The following is a 25,362-nucleotide window of genomic DNA, read 5'->3' as shown; positions in this document are numbered from 1 at the left end:
TTTTGGACTTAAAATTTACAAAGTTAAAGTAAAATAAAAATAAGTTTATATACAGTTTGACACAAAAGATGCAAAAGTTATCAGTAAATGAAGAAAAAAACCTGATTTTTTTCCTTTTTTTAAAACTGTCTTCTGTTAAGACAAATATATTTCAGGGCTCTTAGTCTGAGTGCTAATGTATCAAAGACTTTTAACACCAGATGTTAGAAATAACATATATAATGTTACTTTTACTTTATTCACACTTTTTTGGACTCTTCAGACTTTTTAGCTTGTAACAATGGACTAGATCAAAAACTAACTAGGGGCAATTGCAATAAATTATCTTCAAGTTGTGTACACATCAATGAAAAAATAATTTTAAAGAAGACTCTTCTAATGCCTTTTACTGTCTAATATTTATTAGAAACAGCTTTTAGCATATAAAACATCTATTGGCAGTAGCAGATATGTTTAATAAGGGCAACACAAGAGCAAGAAACAATGTCTTAAAATAGGGGGAAAGGGGGGGACAGGGGAGGGGGTTGTGTACTACTACTTATGTTTTATCTTTCTGATATATATATTTGTTTTTTTGTTTTTTTTTTTGTTTTTTTTTTTTTTTTTTTTGCAAAGAAGGGATAGAAGATTCAAATTCTCTGTCTCCATCTCCTGGCAAACAAGAACTAAACAAAAAATATGGACTAGAATCCATGAGGCTGAGGGGTAAAAATTATGAGGAACTAAATTTCTGTTTCTTGACTTATTTGCAGATTTCACCCATTTCTGTCATCATTTCAAGCTACTGTAATAGAGAGAAGCAGAAAGCAATCTTATGCAGACAGATTAAAATCACATTGACAATAACCCACAGGAGCTCTTCAACGCCAGTTTTCCATCAGAATCAAAAAAAGGTTACACCATTTAATGTACAAGTCAGCAGTAAATGAGGATTTGAAAATTTGAGAATTAAAAAAAAAAAAATTCATTTCCATTCGTTGATATGCCTAAAAATAGTCATGTCTTTGCTCCAATTAGTTTACTTGAAATAATGTACTTCTTCATGATGCTTGCTCTAAGATAAATTGCATTTAATTTATGTGATTATCATGTGATTTTGAGGATTTTTTACGAACCCACCCCCCAGTATTAAAGGTATTGTTGCATATCATGCTCTAAAGCATTGTTTATATATTTTTTTATAAAGAGTAAAAGTTTATAGGAAATTACAACAGGTATGGGTGCATTTTTTCACTAAAAATAAAGTTTTATACTGGCTGATATTTAATATTCTGATATAACTCACTTATATCACTTAAGATAATAAGCAATGACCCCCAGTGGTTTAATGCATTGACAACAGGAAAATTATGAATTTTCAAATTTTTTTCACATTTTATGTCTCCAATCGTCTCCCAAGTACTCTCTACTAATTTTCATTGTTAATTCTATTTCAGAACACAGTTTTAAAAATTGAAAATAATAAGGAATATATAATTTACTACATTAAAGACCAAAACATGATTATCATTATTAACATGCAGTTTAACATTTATATTGTATGTAGGTTACCAAAACAGGGGAATGAGAAAAAGGTTTTGTTATAGATTTTTTTTATTTATAAAATCTTATTTTTGAAGAACAAAGAAAATAAAAATTAATTCTGTAACTGACCTTTACCAGTAAAATTGTGGAGTTTGTTGTCTTTGGAGAGTATTTAATAAAACAGAAAATCCATGAAAATGTCACCTTATGACTTAGTTCTCCCCTATGTGTTTAGCTCATCTTGTTTGATGTTCTCCAGAGGGTACAAAAGACTATCAACAAGTTTAGAACTAGTATTTTACTCTTATAGAAAGGAAGAATTATACTAGCATAGGTTTTACTACTGCCTATCTCAGTTCCAGCTTACATCCAGAGTGATAAATAAGATTTATAGAGACAGACTCCCCAGTTTAATGAGTGCTTTGAGATACATGGTACTAGAGAAAAGGCTGCTTTTAGAAACATTCACTACTGATATTGATTTCAGAAATATGGACATATTTTAAAAATTATGAATAGGAGTAAGAAAGCCCTGAAGTTTTCCGTAGATAGAAGTTTTGAGTTCATGTTTTCTTTAATATTTAGTCAGCATTGAAGTAGTGAAGTTTAAGGCTTCCCATATCATGAAGTAGAAAATAAATTTCCAAAGTCACATTTCTATTTATCAGAGATAAACACATTCACAGAAACACATTATACAAGACTGTCACTATCAGACCACTAATTACAAAATATTAGGGGTCAATTTTCCACATTAACATTAATGAAAACTCTACACAGTCATTGAACAGTGTTATTGTGTGATAATAACAGACTGAGGAAGGCTGTAAATCTTCTCAATGAAAGCCTATTCACACCTACAGTAGGTGTATCATTATTCTCTGACACCTGAACACCTTCAGTGGGATTCTAAAATGCATTTCCAGTATATGAAATACAATTATTTTTAACACATTAAGAATACTAGAATATTTTCTTACTCCTTACCTGAGAAACTTATTAAAATTTACTCTTAATTCATTCAGTCACACAGAATATGTGAATTTTTGCAGAATATAAATAAGTGCATGCTTCTTTTAGCCTACCATTTTTACAGATTCATGGATTTTTGTTATATTATTCAGTGTTTTGCTGGCATTGTGTTTAACTTCCCATATGCCTCCACTAAAAAAATAAAATATATCAATCAACAGTGCAAGTTTTTTGAATACAATGTAAAGAAAAAATCAGGGTAGCTGGAGCTCAGCTGTGTTATTTCTTGCTCAAGAGATCAATGAGACTAGAATGAGTGTGAAGCACAGCTATTCCACGTAGTTTTCTATGAATATATATATGAACATAAATCTCTCCCATGAGTTGTGAAGAAGAAAAGAAATTTGGATGCTTATTTAAAGTATAAATTGATTGTTTAATATGTGACTTTCAAAGTTTTCACCCTAAAACTTGAAAATAGTGGTTACTGAGCTCTTCTGCCTAGCAAGGAACATGCTTTGCCTGCAGAGATGCACTAGCAAATGTAAAATCCTTTTTTTCTTGTTTATATACCTGATTCAGAGAACCCTGGGGCAATAAAGATCCTCTTTGGCTAATATAAATTAATATATGAATTTAATATAGCCAGTATATTTAATTCACATATTTTTCTGCTGGGTCAGCCTCTGCTATATTTTTATGTACAATTTAATGGGACATTTTTCATTTTGTATTTCACCTAGTAAGCAAATTGAGCAGTCACCTCTCCAGCTTAATAACTCCATAAAATTTAGAATGGATTTACAAAATTTATCAGAAATAGACTTTGCTTCACCCTGTGTTTCACTTATACCTAGTTACAACCTCATTCAGATTATATAAGTGGATTTTAGATTTGTGCATCAAAGCATCAATTTGTACTGCATTTATCACTGAACATGCACTGTAACATACGTCATCTGTCACATGCAAGGATGAATTTAACATGGGCACACAACACAATTCCATCTGACAGGCAAGAAGTTTCACTTTGCTACTCCCTCCGTACTAAATTTCATACTGTAACTGAGCCTAGTCTTAATATGCTGGGATAAGCATCTCCACCTCAGAAAGATAAATTCCCTTTTTTTACCTGAGAAGATCATGGAATAGATCCTTCTAGAAGCTGTGCTAAGACCCATGGAGGACAAGGAGGTGATTTGAGAGAGCCAGCACAGCTCCACCAAGGGCAATTCCTGCCTGACCAAAACCTGTGGCCTTCTGTGATGGAGTGTGATTACCTCAGTGGACTGGGTCAGAATAGTGCCACATATGTTATTTATCCGGACTTCGTAAAGCCTTTGACACTGTCCCCCCACAGCATCTTTCCCTCTGCATTGGAAAGAGATGGATTCAACAGGTGGACTGTTAAGTGGGGTAGGGAATTGGTTGGATGGTGACATGAAGAGGGTAGTGCTCAATGGTTCAGAGTCCTGATGGACATCAATGACAACTGGTGTCCCTCAGCAGTCTGTATCTTCATTAATGACACGGATGAAGGGATCAAGTGCACCCTCAGCAATTTTGCAAACAACACCAAGCTGAGTGTTGTGGTGACACACCTGAAGGACAGGATGCCATCCAGAGGGACCTAGACAAGCTCAAGAAGTGGCCCGTGGGAATCTCCTGATGTTTATCATGACCAAGTGCAAGGTGCTGCACTTGGGTCAGGGCAACTCCCAGTATCAATCCAGGCTGGGGCATGAAGAGATCCAGAGCAGCCCTGCTGAGGACTTGGGAGTGCTGGTGGGTGAGAAGCTGGATATGAGCTGGCATCATGTGGGCCAGAAAGCCAGTTGTGTCCTGGGCTGCACTGTGGCCAGCAGGGCAAGGGAGGGAATTTTTGCCCCACTACTCCACTCTGGTGAGATCCCACCTGCACTGCTGCATCCAGCTTTGGGGTTCTCAGAAGAGAAAGGTCATTGACAATTTGGAACTAGTCCAGAGTTGACCAACAACATGGTCGGGGTGACGCCTTAAGTTTTAGCTTTCATATTTTTCAGATTCTGTACTGTATTAGTGTGCAACTCTGAACTTCAGATAAAATGTTAGCAAGTTCTCCTCACAGTTTAGTTAGACAAAACAATCCTTTTCCAGCCTGAGAACCAAGGACACCATGGCAGCTTCAGGACCAAAAAGTGCAAACAACAGTGAATTGAGGAGAGCAATCTGGGAAGATGGGACTCCATAACCTGGTTCTGTAATTGGATAAATAACCCCAATATGTAAATGGACCAAAACTTATAAAAGTGTGAAAACTTGTGACTCAGAGTCCATCTTGAGTCCATCTTGAGTCCATCTTGGGTGGAACCACGGCTGGGCTCTTGTATTGCCCAAGGTGTATCCCTCAAAGGCCTTTCAATAAACACCTACTTTATTCCTTTAACATTGTCTAGCCTCTGTTCCAAGTAGGCTCTCTAGGCAACACAGGGATGGAAAACCCCTCCTTTGAGGGGAGGCTAAGAGAATTGGGATTGTTCGGCTTGGAGAAGAAGTGGCCTTTGGGTGACCTAATTGCAGCTCTCCAGTACCTGAAGGGAGCCTACAAGAAAAGTGGGGATTTTTTATTAGGGCATGTAGTGACAGGAGAAAGGAAAATGGTTTTAAATTGGAACAAAAGTAGGTTTAGATTCGATATTAGGAAGAAGTTCTTTACTGTGCGGCTGGTGAGGCACTGTAACAGTTTGCTGAGCAAAGTTGTGGATGCCTCATCCCTGGCCATGTTTACGGACAGGCTAGATTGGGCTTTGAGCAATCCGATCTATCAGAAAGTGTCTCTGCCCCGGGCAGGGGGCTAGAACTACATGATCTTTAAGGTCCTTTTCAATCTAAACCTTTCTAATTTTATGTGATGATTCTGTGATCATCGTCATTAACAACTCCATTTTTAAATTTGTGTTTTATATGAGCCACTTCCTTCAATTTTATGACTGATGACTGAAGGATGAAATTAATATTTATGTAGTTTCAAGGGGACTTAAATTCCTACATACCTAGGTAGGAGCTGAGTAATGACTTCAGTAACATTATTGTTTCCCACATTATGGGCATATATCTTTAAGGAGAAAAATAGCGCCCTTGAGTATTTCAGGATCTGAACCTTAGTTATACCTAGGAAAGGCAGATGCTACTAATGGGTCCATGACCATCTTACATAGTATCTAGATAAAAGTAACATATTACCCAAGACTGAAGATAACATACAGTAATTTTTCTACAATGCACACAATTATCTGTTCTGTAAATCCAAAGATAATATTTTGAAAGTATTTTCTATATAAAAAGAAAATAACTTTAGTTATTACATTTATGAATATAATAAATACTTCTGGTGTCATTTTATATCAGTTATATTTTTGTCCTCATTCTTTGCCAAGACATTGAGTTTACAGGGATTCTTACTGTTTTTGTTTGAAAGGTGGTGCTGCAATTCTTGCTTCTCTGCTTTCATGATAGGCCCTGGCCCCCTTGATTATGAGACGTCACTTTCAAAAGATCTGCAACAGACTTTCTAGAGCTTGTATCCAAGGTCTGCAAAGCTGTCAGAACTGCACAAAACAGACGGTACAAGGGCACTTATCTCAATAACAGAACACAAGAGAAAATGTTGGTCACATGACTGTATGAAAAATGGCTGTGATAGATTTTCCTTCATTTTGTTCTAATGGTAATAGGGATATGAAGGTTGTACAGCCAGGTGACTGCTTACTCACTGTATAATACAGTTAATGAGCTGCCTTTCTGACATTAGTATAATTTGTCTGGCTCATGATGTACTATAGCACATGCATTATTCCACAGAATGATTTATGGGATCTCTATTATGTTATAATGCATTTTCGCAGGTAATAGATGAGATGGATTATCTTGTGTTTCCTAGTATATTGCAGTTTCGTACATCAAAAATGTAGTTTGCTTATAAGGACATCATATTTCATTAACCAATGAGAACAATTTAGATGACAGGTGTCCCTTCATTAATTAAACATTTCCTTTTCCTTGTTATACTCTTCGAAATATCTCCAAAACTTTTCTATTATTTCCAGTCTTTCTTGTTACTTAATTTCTTTGCACATTTCTATACTATGGTATTTAAATATTAGCTCATAAGGATAAAATGATATATTTTGAAAGAAAAAATAATTAATAAATTGTTGGGTTTTTTCATTTATTTATTTATTAATTCATGACCAATTCCTAGTCCAGATCAATTTCCTAAGGAAAATGTCTTGTCCTTAAAATTTACTTTGATGTGTCAGCATCTGGCAAGGAGATAGGTCTCAAAATTATTGAATTTCTTCAACTTCTGTAGCCTTAACTTGTGCTGGTTTAGGGGAAAGGTACAACAAGTAATCTTATTATGGCACCTAAGTCCCTCTTCTCCTCTGTTGAATATATGACTTGTTAATTAGGATTATCTCAGACAAAATGCATAGTCTTTTTGTTAAGGAAATGCAGTGGAAGAGAGAGAGAAGGAATTGTGGAATTGAAGGGAGAAGAAGCCAAAGCAAGGGAGGGCAAGGGTCAGTGCAAGGAAAAGAAAGTTTTTAGGTAGCAGGGGCTTTTAGGAACATGAAGCAAACATCAAGTTATCACACTGGGTGGATGTGATAGAAAGCTGGGGTAGACAGAGCTTTGAGATACAACTGTTTTGCTCACATGCTGTGTATATACCTAGAACCATAGAATCAGAGAATCATAGAATCAGAATGGCTTGAATTGGAAGGAACTTAAAGATCATCCAGTTCCAAACCCCTGCCAGTGGCAGGGAAGCCACCCACTAGATCATGTTGCTCAAAGCCCCATCCAGCCTGGCCTTGAACTCTTCTAAAGATGGAATGTCTACAGCTTTTCTGGGCAACCTGTTTTAATGTTTCATTTTGTCCACAGTAAATTTCTTCCTAATATGTGTATTCTCATCTCTAAATCTGTGGATATGGTGGTTTTAAACACAAAATTACTAAGTGGAATGCAGAAACAATAAAGAGAGATCTTAGAACATGTCAGCTGTCAGTGTTCTGCTGACTGTGGTTCCCCATTTCGGACTTGCACTCTAGTCTGAGCATGGTCTGAGTCTGGTCATTGATGCAAACTCTTGGAGAAATCCCACAATGGGCCTTAGTGCTTCCGGCACCTTGCTTGTTTTTTGTTTTTTCCTTCTGTCCAGCATCAGATAGTTCTCTGAATTACCCATACTCCTCTCGTTTTAGGCTTTGACTTCCTATTGACACTTCCACTTAACATAATGGAAAAAATTCATTTTGACCAGTTGTATTGTTTTGATGAACCACTACATGCAGTTCTTGCAATATAAACTACAGTGTTGTTGAATTGTGGTCTTTTCTAGCTCTGCTGCTTCTGGTTTTCCATTCTTTTGCGATGCATGTTACTGTTCACAGCAAGCTGATAGGTAATATTTCAAATAATTACAAGATTTTCATAATACTGAGGCAAAAGGAGAGTCTTTTGGGGTGCACTATCATTTAAACTTATGGAAACCAAATCTTTTGCCTGTCTATACTTAGTAGTGTAAGTTTAAAGTAGATTAACTGGTGAGTATTAAAATGTTTGGTAAGTTGTTTAAACTACGTGTGAAAAATTAGTTAAATATTTTTATACCCAGCATGAGACCAACAAAGCTAATCTAGTAAAACATGTCTCTGACCATGGCAAGGTAATGGAGAACCAGATGAGCTTTAAAGATCCTTTCTAACCCAAACCATTCAATGATTAGTTCTGTGATTCTATTAATCTTAAGTCAATATCTAAGCCATGGTGCACCATATAAATGGACTGATGGCTAAACAATCGTAATCAGCATTCATTTTGAGCACACAAAAACGTACACCTGGGCAATGTTTGGTTAAAGGTTGGACTCAATGATTTAGAGGTCTTTTACAACCTTAAGAATTTTGTGATTCTGTTAGTCTATAAATATATTTGGTAAACAGAATGGATGAAAAATAGGTACCTGTACCTCAAGTTCTCTCATGTTTTTTTTTTCATGATTTAACAAAACAAAAAATCACTTCTAGAAATTCCTACTTGAGAGGCTTTGGAAACAGCAAAATATCTGGGTTTATATTTTTAGTCTTGTTCTGCTGTTTAGACACTTTTTTTTAAATTATAAATTTTAAGACCTGTTACCATATAGTGAAAATGTGCCGTATCCTCAAATGCCATGACTTGACACATGGGGACTATACAAGTCTCAAAAATTTTACAATAAATATTTAATCCACTTATTTGTAGTGATATGCACTTCTAAAGGAAATGTAGTCCAAGTTTATACAATAATATAAATACTTTCAAAATTTAACTGTTCCTTATCTTTTATAAGACATAATTTTTCAATAAGATAATAGAATAATTTGATTTCCACAATAGTTTCAATTTATTTTATCTCAGAGAAGTAGGAAAAAATCAATACAGTAAACTCGCCATGGATATATGTAAATTACTTATTTGTCATTAGCAAAGACCCAACATTTGTTCACACTTTTTCCCTTGCAAATTGAAAATTATGATAATAACTAAAGTTTGTCCAAAAATACCAAGTATGTCAAGAAATGAGATTCCATTTAATTACAACAGATTTTATTGTATATTTACAGACTGTGAAACACTTTGAATCCTAGTCTCAAAACAAAAAGACACAAATATATGCATTGTCCATTTAGACAGCTAGTAAATCCAACTTTCCCCTTAGTTTTCTCAGTACAATAGACAGAAAATAAGTTTAATAGTATTCCAGAGGTTAACATACTCAGCCCTTCATGAACAAAGTTATAAAGTGAATGAGTTCCAGAATAAAGAACACTCACAGAGAATTGCTCTTTCACTTTAGTTCTCTTAGAAAAACCTTTCATTTGGGGAGAAGCAAGTGGGGACGATTTTGCTGCAAAGAAAGAGGAGTCCAAGTCAGACTTCAGAAGCAACTTACTATCTGATTTGGCCTAAGAAATTTTATTTTTAGATCTTAAACATCTGAGAGCAGATACTAACTTCTTTGACACATTTTCAAAATAAAAAGAGAAGAGGTCTTATGCTTTAATGGAGACAACTCTGGGCTTAAACTCCCAGGTGAAATCAAGTCTTCCATTCTCTCACAAAAAGCTACCCCTCTCCTCAGCAGTATCTATTCGTTTTCTATTGGCATATCTATGTGATTCTTCTCCTCTGATCATGTTTTTTTTTGTATGCAGCTCTGTGGAATGCCACTTTTCTTAACTATATGATTTGCTCAGAGAAGTTTGACAGTTACCATTCATTTGTTGTTGTGGTTGCTTTTTTTGTTGTTCTGGGATTTTCTTTAAAGCAAATTTTTTCTTTAAATTTGTTTCCTTGATACATCTTTTTCTGGGAAAAAGCAAAGTGAGATAAAAAGACAACATTTTTTAAATGGTTTTCTCTATTTTTTTATCCTCTGTCTATAGACAGAATCATTTTTCTGAAAGACTTCTTGAAAATAACTATTTTGAAATGTCTTTAAAATGCAATTCCTTTGGAAACCACTGCAATTGGCATGTTGAAATGTCAACACTTTTTACCGATAAAAAATGTGCAATTTTTTTTTATTATTATTTTTTCAGTAAAAAATCTGAGGAATTTTAAACTTGATATCTATTTGATTGAATTTTCTAATCAAAATTTTATTGGTCTAGCAATTGGTAAGCTATTTTTCCATGTGATGATAAATAGTTTATTATCTTTGGTAAATGAGTGTCTCTAATATTACCATTAAAGAACCCCTTCTCCCCTGCCAATTGTATAAATTGTCTAAATTAAAATCAGAATGAATAGATATCCAAATATCAATTGACAAGTGTCAAGTTAATGGTAAAAGGCAACATGTTAGCCTGATAGTCAGTCAAAAGAAAGTTATAATGAAAATAATATTTTAGTAATTAAAAGAGAAAAATGAGAATTGCTTGAATTTCATTATATGCCATCCACTTCTAGAAGACTCATGCCTAAATAATAGGTTGCTCTTTTGTTGCAGAAGATGCTTTTTGACTAAGTCATGTGGACATAGTTCTAGGGAGAATTTCTTTGCCTTTAAAAAGATTATTAACATGATTCAGATTCAAAATGGGCTTTCAGCTTTTCAATAGGACTTAATTCCTAAAACTCCAGTTCCTGTACACTATATAGTGGACATTTCTTATATGAGTTCTCTGTGCTTTCTAGAGGTAATTTTTATTTCTTAGTGGAATCTAGATTCTGCTTGACAGCTAGAAAGTAGAATAGTTAGCTAAAAGCAAAGGTTCTCATCTTAGGATGTGACTTTGGCATTTTTGGAAGGCTAATTTTTCTTCTTCTATGCTCGTTGTAGACAATTTATTGTATTTGTAATATATATAGTATTGACACTTAGCCAGGTAAAAAATCCACTAGTTAACTTGTCTTCTGTACCTTCAGTGGATTGAGTGTTCTTCTTTGAACATTTCCTGAAAAGTACATGGCCTAATTCATGGGATTGAAGCTTTAAAATCCACTGAAAATTCTCTGGCATGCACCGGTCAATTGAAATATCATTAAGGAAAGGGACAGTAAAAGGCACCTTCTACAGGATATTTCATGTGTAGTGTCTTCCAAGGTCACAACTAAAGGAAAGCTGCAACTACTGCAATCAAGACTGAATGCATGTGCATAGATCAGGAGCTTAGAAACTTAGAGACTGAATTGCTTAAAACCCTGAAGATTAGATAGAACCCAGGAGTAGTCTTTTTTCTTGTATTTTTATATTCATTTTTATCTTATATTCTTCATCTTACTGTGAATCCTACATATGGGCATTCACTTCTTGCCTGGATTTAAGCCAATGCAATTATTCTGCTTTGGTATTCATTTGTATTCTGCTGTAATTGTCTTCACAGTTCTTTATTCCACAAAAAAAGAGTTACACTAGCCAGATCAATCAAGACATCGATTACATTGAACTTTGAACTCACACTGACAGTATTCTTTGGAAACTTCTGAAATATAAAACATCTCATTGTCTCCCAGATCTTTAAAAAATTGAAGTTCTGATTCTCAAAAGCATTAACAGTCACTTTTAGATTAGTGAAACATTTTGTATCATTAATGCTCTGTGTAGTACTAGACTTCATAGATGCACTTAGAGGGAACATTTTTTTCACAGTCAGAAACTTTTTTGGTTTTATATCCATTACTTAGGCAATGATACTGAGAATGGCATTTCTTACTTTTTGAATGACAGAAAAGTAAGGGGCCAGTAAACAAGGGTAAGATGCATTTTTAAGGAGCTGGAGGAAATGAGAAGTGTTCTTTCAATGCGCAAAAGTACGGAATAATGAATCACAAGACTGCAAAACAAATCGAAGTGTAAGTAAATGCTAAATGGAAACATACTGCAGTATCGGACCTTGAGAAAATTTGTGTGCAGTGGTGGAGAAATCTCTAAAATCTTCATCTCAACTTGCCACTGCACCAAGTAAAACATGATAGACACTAAATTGCATTGATCAAGAAACACAAAATAGAATACAGAAAGTAGAGGTAGTGATGCACAAAGCTCTGACTGCATCCCAGGAAAGATTTTCTGTGCTGGTGATCAGTACTTTTTCTTTTAATCAGAGTTGTCTGATTTTTAATTCTAATTTTAGAAGACTTTTATGAAAACCAGATAAAGTTGATAGAAATATGATTAAGTTTTGGCTATGAATATAAATTGAAAATAGAGTGTGCTAAAAAAGAGACTAAGCTAAAACAATGCTTGGAATAACTGAAGGAATATGTTAGTTCTTTTGGTCAGACAGTATTTTGTAAGTAATTCAAATGAAATTTTCAACAAGAAGAAAAAAATTAAATGTTAAAAGATGAGAGGGTATGAAGCACAATGAAGGTTCATTACTACAAAAAAAGGGATTAGAATTCTTCTGCAGCATGCCTATTACAATTAAGATGTGTGGCTCAACTTTTTGTTTTAATAATGAAAATCTATTGTAAATATACCATCAAAGACCAACTCTGGAAGTGCTTATCTGCCAAAATCAATGACAACTAAATTTATTATTCCTACATTGCGTATGTCTGAACTGATGAATTGTCTTTACAGTTTGAGTTTAGTACCTAACTTCACAGGGCTGGAAATCTGAAGGAGAGATTACTTAAATGTGGGATAAGATACAGGGAAGAAGCTTTCTCTGAAGACCTTCTTTATTGGGTTTGCATGACAGAGTTTGGATACTGGGAGGACTACAGGGGCAGCTTCTGTGAGAGTCTTCCAGAAACTTCCCCATATCTGATGCCAGCCACCCCCAAGTTGAACAGGCTGCTGGCCAAGGCTGAGTCTACCAGTTACACATCTGCTGTTTTATATATCTCTATATCTCAATATTCATTCGTTGCCAGAAATTCAGAGTGTATTTCCTTCTGGCTCAGTTGTTTGGCCTGCTCCCTTCAGCAAAACCCTATGTGAAAGCTTATTTTCTTAAATGTGTTTTCTCAGTTGCGAATAAAATTATACATTGTGCACACTGTGTACGTGTATAACTGTGAAGAGTTTGGTCTTGCAATTAGCATGAAAATAGTAATTTAAAGTCATTAATTGTTTCTATCTCTTTTATTTTAATATCTTCAAGACACGTGCAAAGCGTGATTGGGATGGGCCTGCTTCTAACAGCAAAATATCATATTTCTTACTCTAAAGGGCTTATCAACAAAAAGGGAAGGGTAACAAAAATTTTAAACAGTAATCTGTTAGTACTTCTGCTCAATTACACAGAAGAACTATAACTTCAAGCTATCAAGGGACAGCTTGTGCATAGTTGCTCTTTTCGTATTTCATACGAAATGACAATTTAATAAAAGTCATCCTTAAATGATCAAGTCGTATTTTTTAAACAAAATTCCTTATTATATTCAAGTGACACAAATTAGGAAAGCAAAACCCAACTGACCAAAAAAAAAAAAACAAAAAAACCCCACAAAAAACAAAAACCCAAAGCAAGAAGAAAGAAAAGACAAATGAAAAATACAAAAACAGTCAACCCTTCTCTCACCCCTCAAAAGAAAACCAAACTAAAAAACAAATACTAAATATTTAAAACTTTTAGAGGAAAGCAGCTTTTAGAAATGGATAGCAGATTATTTAGAAATTAGCTGTGTCTTGTCTCTGAATAAATAACCGAAACCCAAACAATTTCAGAAAATGTTTTTCCTAAATTATCAAATGTGAGTATCCTGCTTATTTTTTGCACCCACACGCACAAACACACACAATGTTAACTGGGGCAATAATGTTTAAATTAAAAGTGAAATAATATGGATCTATCTTTAGAAGTCTTGCTTTAAGGATATGATAAATATTTTACTCTTTTGGCAGTTATTCCATGCTATTTCCTTTGGGTATATGGAAAAATATTTTCTGCTCCATAAATATTAACTTCTTTATTGCTCAAGTAAAAGGTAATCCATATCACTGAAAGATGTTTTACAGTCTAGTAATAATGCACATTGTTTGAATGCAGGACTTAGAGAATTATTGTGCAGCACAAAAAAATACCAGAAGAAAACTCAAGCCTTTGAGGGAACATCTTCTCTTGTGTTTCAAGGGATAGAGAAAGAAAATGTTGTAGTGAGAAAATGTAGAAGAGCATTCAAACCAACAGCCAGAAATTAAGAGCCATGATAAAAGTGGAATGCTTTGTAATCTTTTAGGCTTTGCTGACCCCTCACCTTGGGTCTTTGTGCACCTGAGTAGCCCCATGCTGCAATCCTGCTTTGCTGTGCTGCATGCCTTCTATTTCAGATTTCAGAGACCTGACTCCTGATCCACATCACAGTACAGTGACTTCAGGTCTGACTTATTACAGCACCGTAACTTCTTACTGCCATGCAACTTCAGCTACAGACAGCAGAGTTTTTTCTAGTCCTCATCAGTGTAAGAGCTGATTCACCTCATAGCTTTGCTAACACTGTGTGATGCCTTTGCTTGCAGAGCTCAGTGTAATATATTGCCTGCAACTGTTTTGTGCACAAGTGTTTGTGTGTGGTGTTTTGTCAGGTTGCACAAGGTCTCAAATATCTGCAAGGTATTAAAGTACTTAATATGGATTTTAAGTGTTTCTTGACAAAATAAACTAAAGAAAGTATTGTCATAGTAATATCCAAAGGAACAAGTTAAAAGAGGTAGGAACAATTGGGTATATAAATATAAAATAAATGTGGGAAATACACATGACAAGAGGCTATATTATAGTAATAAATACAACCTACACAGAACGACCATTCTGTCACTGAGGTCAAAAATATATGGAAAAGTCCATGTGTATGCTCTTAAATTCTCCTGTTATCTGGATCAAAGCTGTATCCAAAATGCGTATTAACAGTAATCTCTGAGGGATGCTACCTTGACTGTGCCCTGTAATTTTCTGTGTGAGCCAACACCAAAACCAGGTTATCCAAAGAATATAAGAGGATAGGTGATTGGTTCCAGTGTTTCTTCAAATTCCAAGGAATTTTTGGTTTATTGTAATAAACAGTCACATAGCCATACACAACATATTGAAACAAAATTATTATTTATGGTCAAGATGTTCTGACTCTTTTATTAGCTATGTTTCCTTCATATGAAAGAAAAACCCAACCAACAGTATAGTAAAAAGACATAGAGTTTGTTTACCATCAGGGAGAAATATTAAATTGAAAATATAAAACAAAGTGCAGGGAAATTTGGAATGCTATTGTAGTAGTTAGCATTTCTCAGATACTGTAATAATTAACTTTTTTGCCACATATACAGGAAAATAGTCCTCCATCTTTTCTGCGGAACATGTAGTACAGGAAATAAGGATCTATCATAATAGTCCAGCTGTAACTGAATTAATAATTTCACTAAGCTAGCCTACCTATGCAAGTCCTTATGCTGTGTCCTGCTCATACATCTGTGTCATTTCTCTTGTATCATTTCTCCTGTATAAAAAGAATAGTTTTAAATCACCATTTTTATAGAGATAACATCTCCTAGGACATCTCATCTTACACAAATAGCTCCAGCACATATGAAACACTGACCTATAGTGTCATCTTTTCGTTTGCAATTTAACAGCAATTTTAGACTGTATCCCACTGCTGCCAAAGCCTTCCTTTGAAAATCCCTCTGACTCATGGTTATCCTGCTATCAAAATGCAACTACTGCTTCAGCTGGCACAGACTTACTGAGCTACTTTTGACCTAGAACTGATACTGTCACAACTATAGGGAAAGCTCCACAAAGCAGAAGAAATAAATCATTTTTCTCTCTGTCATTGCTCTGAGGCTGACTTTGAGTAGCTTAAAACAGACAGGAAAACAGCCTGCATACAATTCAGTATTATCTGGGCTTTTTTGAAAATTTTCTCAATATTGCAGCCAAAGGTCCTTGATGAAAGTGAAAGCAGGCATATAAAAGTCTTGTTCTTTTTTTTTTTAAATCAGTACTTCATGGAAGTCATTAATATTATTTCCAACCACGAAAAAAATTAATTTATTTGACATATGTTATTCTTTTGGTTGTTTCATTGTATATATTCTAAAGTGAACTTAAATCCTGCTGTCTTGATTGTTTCTTTTTGCAGAGACTCATCTGAACTTTTACATATCCTAGTACCTTGTCAGCTCTTTTGTTTACTGAATTAGTCAAGAGGAATAAAATTCTTCTTTTGCAGTCTCATGGTTTGTAGACATTTCACTTCTTTACATACCCTTCAAAATGGTTCAAAAATAAATGTAAGGTTTGGTCTGTATTTTCAGAATGCTATTCATTTTACTTTTGTGCTTGTCTTGTAAGCAGATGGAGATAAAATTGTATCATAAATTGGTTGAATCAACTACAGTCTCTGAGTGAAGCAGAATTAATCCTTTTGCAACTACTTACTTTTAATATATTTAAAATTTATTTTGGAGATAAAAATCTCAGTTTCTTCTAAAATCTTAATAAATATCACCTAAGATTCATGCTTCAAAGTAAATGTTGTTATACCGAAGGACTCTTTTTTTAGAAAAAGAGGACAGAACACTTCTGAGCATTAAATCACTAGCACTGATATCACTTCATGTGATAAAAGTGCATCTTAAAAAAGTGTTAGTAAAAAAATTTGGACAAAAATAAGAAAAAAGGACTCCAAATAATAAGTGACTTAGAAAACAGTTAAAAAATACAAAACCAGGAGTGTGTCCTTTGACTTACAAATGCAAATTTAACTTTGTCTGTCAGAAATAATATCAATAAGATCAGAAGAACTGCACAAGTGTGAATTACATGTCCCCACATAATCTCCCTAGCAAGTAGGCAAATTAAACAGTTCAGCTATGTTGAGCAAAAAGATATCTGAATGTAATAAGAAAGATGACTTCCAGCTACCAATTAAGGGAGAAATAGGCAGACAGAGTTGTAATGAAAATAAAACATTCAAAATGCATGAAAACATTAAATAACCTTTTGAAGCATGTGATGCATTCTAGCAAAATATATTTACAGAACAAGAAAATTCAGATAAGAGCAATAAAAAGTCAACATTTGTGAATAACCTCCAAAGTATTTCAAAGTTAGACAGAACTTAAAACTCCCATAGAACACTTCAGAAATATTGGCTTTTATCCTGTAACCGAAAATTATGCTGATACTGGACAATTTTTTTTTCTCCCCTTTTCCTTTCTTTCCCTTTCCTTTATCTTGCTTTTCTTTATTTCCCATCCACTTCCCCTTCTATTTTCTCTCCCTGGTCTTAAAAAAATTATCACCAAAACACTGCATTCCTCATTATGTAGAAATGAATACCATTCTACTCGATCTAAAGCATCTCAGTTAATGTGAGATATTCATCAATTGAATGAAGTATTTAACTATGCATTTTAAGCTCCAGCTTTAATTCTTCTACTAATTAGTGTTAATTTAATGACCTCACAGCAAACACTCTCATTAATGCAGGATCGGCTACTCTTGAGCTCCTTATCTTGCTTATTACTTTTTACATAGTGCTTGTATGCATAGAACAAGAGTTGGATTCAACTAATGGGAACCCATTTACATACCAAGATATAGATACACATTGAACTAGAAGACTTTAAGCGCTGTATAACTGGGAATAGTTTTATCATTTGCAAATTTCTTCCTAGTTAGGACTTCATCTCACTCTTTCCAAAAAAAGAAAGGTTCTTTGTGGGTTTCCATGTTTTTAAAAATTGTTTCTCTTTTTACACACACCTAAGTATTTAAATCAGACTCGTAAGCTTTTGTTTGTTTTTTTTCTTCCTGCCTCACTCTCTGGTAAGGCCTTACAAGTCATATGTCTGATTTTATCATCCCTTACTCTATTCACATGTCCCTGTCACTATGTCCTATAATTATAGCAGATATTTACCAAATAAAAATTGAATATGTATTTCTAAAGGGCCCTGCAAACAGAACTGTAACCATATTGCTCATTGTTCTGGCTGAGCATGAACGGTGGTGGATAGTTAGCTAAAAGTAAAGAGCTGTCACTGTAATAACTATGTCAAAAGACAATCAACATGTAAGCTGGAAGAAGTTTTATTATCCTGGCACTGTCAGCTTAATACTTCCTGTGCTAGGACATCATTACAGACTTTTAGTGGTGATTTGAGCTTTTAGACAGAAATATTGGGGAAGGTCAGTCAATCCCAGATAATATTTGGGACTCACTTTTTTCTAGTGAACCCTCTGTCTCCATCATCAGATGATTTGTAGGAGCAGAACCAGAGTAGGGGAATTTACTCTCATACGTGAAATCTTTTCAGAATTACAAAAGAAGATTGACACCAAATAAATTTTCTTCACGCTAAGTCTGATGCAGGCACTCTGCATCTGCTCTGCATCTAAAGTCTTAGGTTTATTGGAAATGCCTGTGCGAACAAAGAGAGATGTACTATTCTAACAGGAGGAAGCAAAGCTAACAATCTTTATTTTGGCACTGCCTGCCAAATTAGAGAAAACATCATTCAAGTAAGGTTTTTGAAAAGAACAGAAAAGTATTTTTTTTTCAACTAACCTGACAGCTTTGTACAAAAAAATACTTGATTCAGAATGAATGTAAAGAAGAACAAATAAGGCTAGACAGTTACAGTATAACTCTCTGGAAAAAAAACATTCAGAGTTTAGGGAAAGATAGAAGCACGCTGGAAACACTGACAGTTCCTAGAGAAAGCAAAGGCAACAAGGGCAAAGTCACAAAGAAGCAGCAGCAGTGTGAGGTAAGAAAAGGTCAGAAGTTCTGACATTCGCCCTTAAATGAGCATACCTGGGAGGAAGTTTCCTTTGATATTAAAACAGATTGATTAGAATTTGTCAGAATGCATGCAACAAAGCATTCAAGACCCAAAGATGTTTTATATGAAGGACTTTTGAGGTCAGCCATTACAATTGTACCCCTTTGTGCTATATACCTGACTGGAGAAATACATAAACTGCTTTAAGCACGGACAGGCACTTTGGCCGACTTTAAAAAAAACAAAAACAAAACAATCAAACAAACAAACAAAAAAAAAAACTAGAGGGAATACATGAAAAAGATTTTTAGGATTTATGGTATTCCTATTAATATAGGAAATATGTGCTTAATAAAGCAATTCAAGGCTAGTGCATGTTTTTTGTATAAATACTTTGATAAAATTAGAGATTGGTGCTTTATATTCTGTTTTTTCCAGCCAATTTCTCTTTAGCCATTCCTGAAACCAATAAAAATCAGACAGTATTTCAACTTAAAATATTTTTGACAGAACTCACTGCATATCAACTTTAATTTTATTCCTATGTCTTAATATGAAAAAGATTTAAAAACCTGAGACACATACAGTTGCAGTAATTTTTGCTCTACATGCTTCTATGGGCAGCCTCTCTATTCCCACATTACCAGTGCAGCAGCTTTGTGATGAAAAGCAAACAGGATGACAATGCTCTTTTAGAACAGCAGAGACAGTCTTGATTCTGATTTTTAAAAAGAAAATACTGCCTTCAATGGTATGCTCCGTTTTGTTTTTTTTTAAGATTATAAATCCTTGACTCTTATTACACTTTTAAGTCCACATATGTTTCCTAGCACAGACTTGCCAACATTCACAATGTTGAAATGCAGGCAAGTAACGAACCCATAGATTTGACTATACTTTCTTAATAAGCATTTTTCATTTTATTTAAGCAGAGTTAAGTGAAGCATGAGCTATACTGTTGCTGAGCCCATGCCTTTGGGATTCAGAAGATAACTACTTCAAGAGCAGTCTGTGCTTCTCCCTGCATAAGAATGAAGCACTGCCAGAGCATAGCAAAAGCTTTCCCCCAACACCTATCACACAGGAAGACCTCATGAAATACATCTTGATGGAAGACAAGTACATTTTTTGCTACGTTAATTGAGGAAAGAGTATCCTAATAAATTTTTGGCTAATAATTAAAATATAATGGTACAATATTATATTGTATAAAATAGATCCGTGATTGTTATAACTGAGGATGTTCATTTAATGACTTATAATTTATGTGTTGATAATATTGTCTAATCCTATTTTACTTGCTGTGTCAGAGGCTAGACTGCTATTTATTTCCCTTGCTGTTTAATATGGACAATAAAGAAATACCTTAAGAACAAAGAGTGCTATTGATGGTGATATTTAAATAACATAAGAGGTGAATAGAGTGAATCTGCAAATGCTACAACATTCTTTCTAGATGAAATAATGTTGGTTTTGTCATTAGAAAAGCAAAATATAGTTTCTAAGACTTCTCCTTGTATCAAAACTCAGAAGATCAGCGTTTGGTTTTTGTTTCAAAAAACCCCCAAACTGTTTGTTTTGTGTGACAAAATTCTGGTGCTTTTTCCCTGAATAAAGCTCTCTACAACCACAGATGTCTTTTGGTTTAATTAAACACATTCTCCTTACACTTACATGGTCAAATAAACAACCACTGTGATTATAATCTGAGCAGTTTATATTTAAAAAGAATTATTTTAATCTCTATCTTTATCATTATCTATGCATGAGCTTGCTGTTTTTCAGAGCACTAAATATTGACAACTGTTTGCACTCTCACAAATTGTACTGTATGTTATGTTTTGTTATACTTGAATGTTACTTTGTAACTAAAGAATATTTTAAAATTATCATCTGTATTTTGTAATGCTTATTGGCATGTTGATTAACTGTATTATTTTAAAAACACCAAAAGTTGCAGTGATTAAGAATATTTTAGTCTTCCTGTTCTAGAGCCAAGATTCACATCTTACATAAAATTGAAATGTATGTGTAACAATGACAAAAACATACCCATCATATCATACACTCAAAAGAAAAGTAAATTGCAATGAGGTGTGAATAGTTGTGTTGTGTATCTAGACAACAACTAAAGTTTGTCAGGCAACGACTGCGTTTATAGGGAATGTTGCTCATAAGGTCCTAAACATCAAGACAAACGTAAACCTTTTTTTCAAGGAATGTATTATGAAATTAATAAATTATACCATTCCATTCAATTTTACCACATGGAAATAGATGAGGTTATTAAGGGATAGGGGTATAATATCTGAATTGACTGATTAATTGTAATGCTTTGGTTAAGATTCTTTATACCTATTTGTTTGAGTTCTTACACATAAAAGACACTAACAAGAAAAAAAATATCTCTCATTAAAAAAGTGATTTGCAAACATCTGTCTGAGGTATTGCTATAGGCAATACCTACAGGGCCTTGGGAAAGAGCTCTAGTTTTTTATTTGAGAGAAGAGGCTACACTGGGAACTGCTGAATCTGATAATCCAGTAGACATAAGGCTACCACAGCATCATGTGTCAGCAACAGTCACAGCAATGGCAAGCTTGAACAGAATACCTGTACGTGTATCTATCTACATGTGGTCAGACATACAGGTGAACACTGACAGCAAACACCACTCACACAAACATAAAAAAAATACTGATGGCCTCATCCTATTCCTGCCTCATTGCTGAGAATGAAAGCTCATTCATCAAAAAGATGTACAGTGTGGTTCCCTGAAGAAGCTGGGCTCAGATACTCAGTCTCTCTGGTTGATGGCTCCTATCAGCCACCAAGGCCACAGCCCTTTCTTCTTGCTGGTGCTCCTACCCATTTTTGTGGTGTCCTATGTAAGGCCAGGAGTTGGACTCAATGACCACTTCAGCTCAGCATATTCTATGATTCTATGGTTTATTAATGTAAATTTTATGTAATATATATGTTCCATGAAAAATGAATTCAAATAGTCATTTTACATTTAAAAAGCTAAGAAATAAGTATATTGTGAGTTTCTATTTAATCAATTATTATATCATGTGTATCATTATCAGTTATTAGTTTATGATTTTACTATGCCAATTAAAATATTATTTGACACACTATAGATTTTCATTTGTCTTCTGATGCTATCTTGTATTTATGCTGGAGCTGAATTTAATCCTATATTTGTAATCCATCTGAAGAGCACAAGCTCCTATAAAGTCCAAAAAAAGTTGCATTAATTTCTGAGAGATGATAGAAACACTGGTGAGAAAAGGATGATTCACGAGCCCTTGACCAATTTTCACCTAAGTAAGGTTCTCGGCAGGGTGAACTCTTGTCTGATTTGGAGAAGCAACAAATGACTTTGAAACTTAACCAGGATCTAGACTACTCATTGAAGCATGTATTATTCCTTCCTGTTCTCTATAATGGAAGAATTGCTGCTTGAATGGTTTCCTCAGACTAATCAGCAAATATATCTTCCATATTATTCCAGTGGCAGAACAATCTACATTTGACTTAACTTTCATGATTCTCCAAAATTTAGATGCAGCCTCGATTTTCTTTGTTACCATCATTACATAATACATTAATGCATATCATTAGTGCTTACATCCACATTCATTTTAATTTGAAACTTGAGATATTTTTAAAAGTAACTATGTACATGACTTTGCAGATATACAAATTAATCTTGAACTTCAAAATAGGAACATTTGTGCAACAACAATATATTTTTAAAATATGCTATTGTGTTTTTGAATAAACAGTATCTCCTGGCAAAGAATGAATAATCTCAGGAAAAACGGATGTTTCACTAGGATTAAAAAGAAATGTCAGACATTATTTTGGATCAGCAGCTTAGACAGATGGGTATTTTACAATTGCAGTGACAATGTCTTAATTGACCATAAAGTCTTGAGAGCAGTATTGCAGACTTTCGCTGCATTTATTCACTTTTTGTACCTCAGAGGTAAAAATGACACATGAAGAAGGAAGAGGCCATCAGTATGATAGGAAAGGATAATTTTAAGGTATAATTTTGCCATAAAACTACAGATTGTTTGGGGTGTACCTCCTATTATTATAAAACAATTTAAGCCACTGGAATCTGCTTTTATTCTATAGTGGGTTTTGGTTTCCTGGGTTTTTTTTGGGGGGGGAAGGGGGGATTGTGGTTGGTTTTTCGGCTTTTTTTTGGGGTGGTTTTTTGTTTTTTTGTGAGTTTTTTACTGGTTCCGGACTGTTGCATAGCTCAGAGTTTCTTAGTACAGTTGCATTTTTTGTGATATGCTCCCAGTCAAACACATTCCCAACTAATATACAGGATGGGAAGATGTATTTGAAGAGACATAAACTCTTTCAACATCTTACTCCCTATCCTCCTAGAGTCCTGTATCTTGCTAAAATACATAGGAGCTAAAAAAAACCTTCCTTCTCATGTTGCACACTTCATTGGATGGAGATTTTAAAATATGCTAGTCAAATTCTCCTGGTGCCTGTATGCCTCTCATACACAAAGGTACACAAACAGACTGCTAAATGATGACTTGCTTTGCCAGCCCCATTTGTTTCCTTTCATATTTATTATCCACTTAACTTCTAAACCTCCTCTCCATCTCATATATTCTAATTTTCCTGCATATATGACTTAGAATGGGATTGTCTGCATTATTTTAATTTGTTCAAATTTATTTAATTTACATACTCATTTACCAGATTTCATTTGTCTGGTTTAAATTACCCATTTTTTATGTTTTCTAAAAAATTTCAAAAGTATAATATAAAAATACCAGCTTTACTACTGTGACAGAAGAGCTTTTGCAAAAAAATGACAATTTAGCCGCTATCTAAGTATTTGCAGTTGGCTTCTTATTGCTAGCAGACAGTGCCTTCTGAATAATCTTTCTAGTCTCTGAACATAGACCTCAGCACATGGTGCATCTGTGGCCACACACACCTATATTAAATGATCCTATAATGGTTTCAGTAACTGTTTGCTCTAGTGCTGTTCCTAAAGAACATCTTTCCTTGTTGGAAATCATCATACTCCAACTTCCATCACTGGATCTTTTCATAAGTCTTTCTGATATACTAAAGTTCCCTTTATATGAAAGCTCTTCCTCATTATAGCAAATGCACTAAGTGACAGAAACAGGAATTATACCCCACAGCCATTTTTTGTTTATACTTATCAACACACTTAGTTTTTTAAATCAATATTAATAAAAATGTTATTTGTATAATCTATGGAGTGATTCCTGTCAGTTAGAGATAATTAAAATACTATCCAAATATGAAGATGGTGAGAATACTTGCATCACAAATATCTAGAATCCCTCACTCCTTTGTCCAAGAAAACAAAAAGTTAGAAAAAAAGTCTAATTTAATTTTGATAAACTGGTAATTCAGTGAGTTTTGTCAACAGCTGCATCTACTTCATAAAAAATGAAAGAAAGGGATCCTTCTTATTTAATTCTTTAAAGTTTGTGCTATACTCTTCCTTATCTTTTCTGTTTTGAATGATAAATATGAACAATTCAAACAAAAGACAACCCCCCACACCTATTATCCACATCTCTCCTTTAAAATTATATATTTTTAAAAAACTGTTAGTGATTAAGATGGTAAAGCTTAGGAATCAATAAAGACGTGCTGAAGAAACCCATGTTAAATGTTTCATGGTGACCTCTCTCAGCTATGATTAAATGGGATAAGTTCTGAAATCCTTAGTACATGGAATTCTTTGGCCTGTTGCAGCAGGTCCAGAGAAGGGCCACAAAAGTTTTTAGCGGGGTGGACTACCTCGCCCATGAAGACAGACTGAGAGTGTTGGGGTTGTTCAGCTTGGAGAAAAGAAGGTTTCAGGAAGACATTTCTGCCATCTTTCAATACTTAAAGGGGAATTATAAGAAAGGTGGGGACAGATTTTTTTAGTTGGGCCTCTAGATATAGGGCAAGACGCCGTGGTTTTAATTAAAATATGCTATATTCAGACTAGATATAAGAAAGAAATTTTTACTGATGAATGTGGAGAAGCATTGGAATGGTTTGCCCAGAAAAAAAAACCTTCATAAGCATTCTACAGACTCTTTTTTTTTCTTTTTTTTTTTTCTTTTCATTGAGATGTAGTATGCAAAATGCACATTTATCATACTTATCACCATATTTTTCTGTTTCCCAAGCAACATTTTCTGGACTGCCCTTCCCAAACTATAAAAGTTCTGATCACTATGAGATTTGCAATAAAATTTTGAGTACTTCTGCAACCAAATTCAAATGAAGTCGTTCTAATATGCAAACTGATCAGCAGAATGAGTCTTTCTTACTTCTTGCCTTTCCTTGAAAACAATGAAGTATTCAAAAAAGGATGACTAACAAAAATGTATCTTGATTCTAGTGATTGTTATGCATATTAGATTACTACTTCAAGTTACAGTGAGGATATAATTGTATTCTTTCCATATGGTTAGGCTCATTAGAACAGAATTTTAAAACAAGGAAATTAAGACAAATCTGCTTATTACGTGAAATATATCAGACATATTCTGTTGATAAATTCAAACTGGATA

The sequence above is a fragment of the Cinclus cinclus genome, chromosome 3 (genome assembly GCF_963662255.1).
Source record: "Cinclus cinclus chromosome 3, bCinCin1.1, whole genome shotgun sequence".
NCBI lineage: Eukaryota > Metazoa > Chordata > Aves > Passeriformes > Cinclidae > Cinclus > Cinclus cinclus.
Note: the sequence above shows the minus strand (reverse complement) of the source record.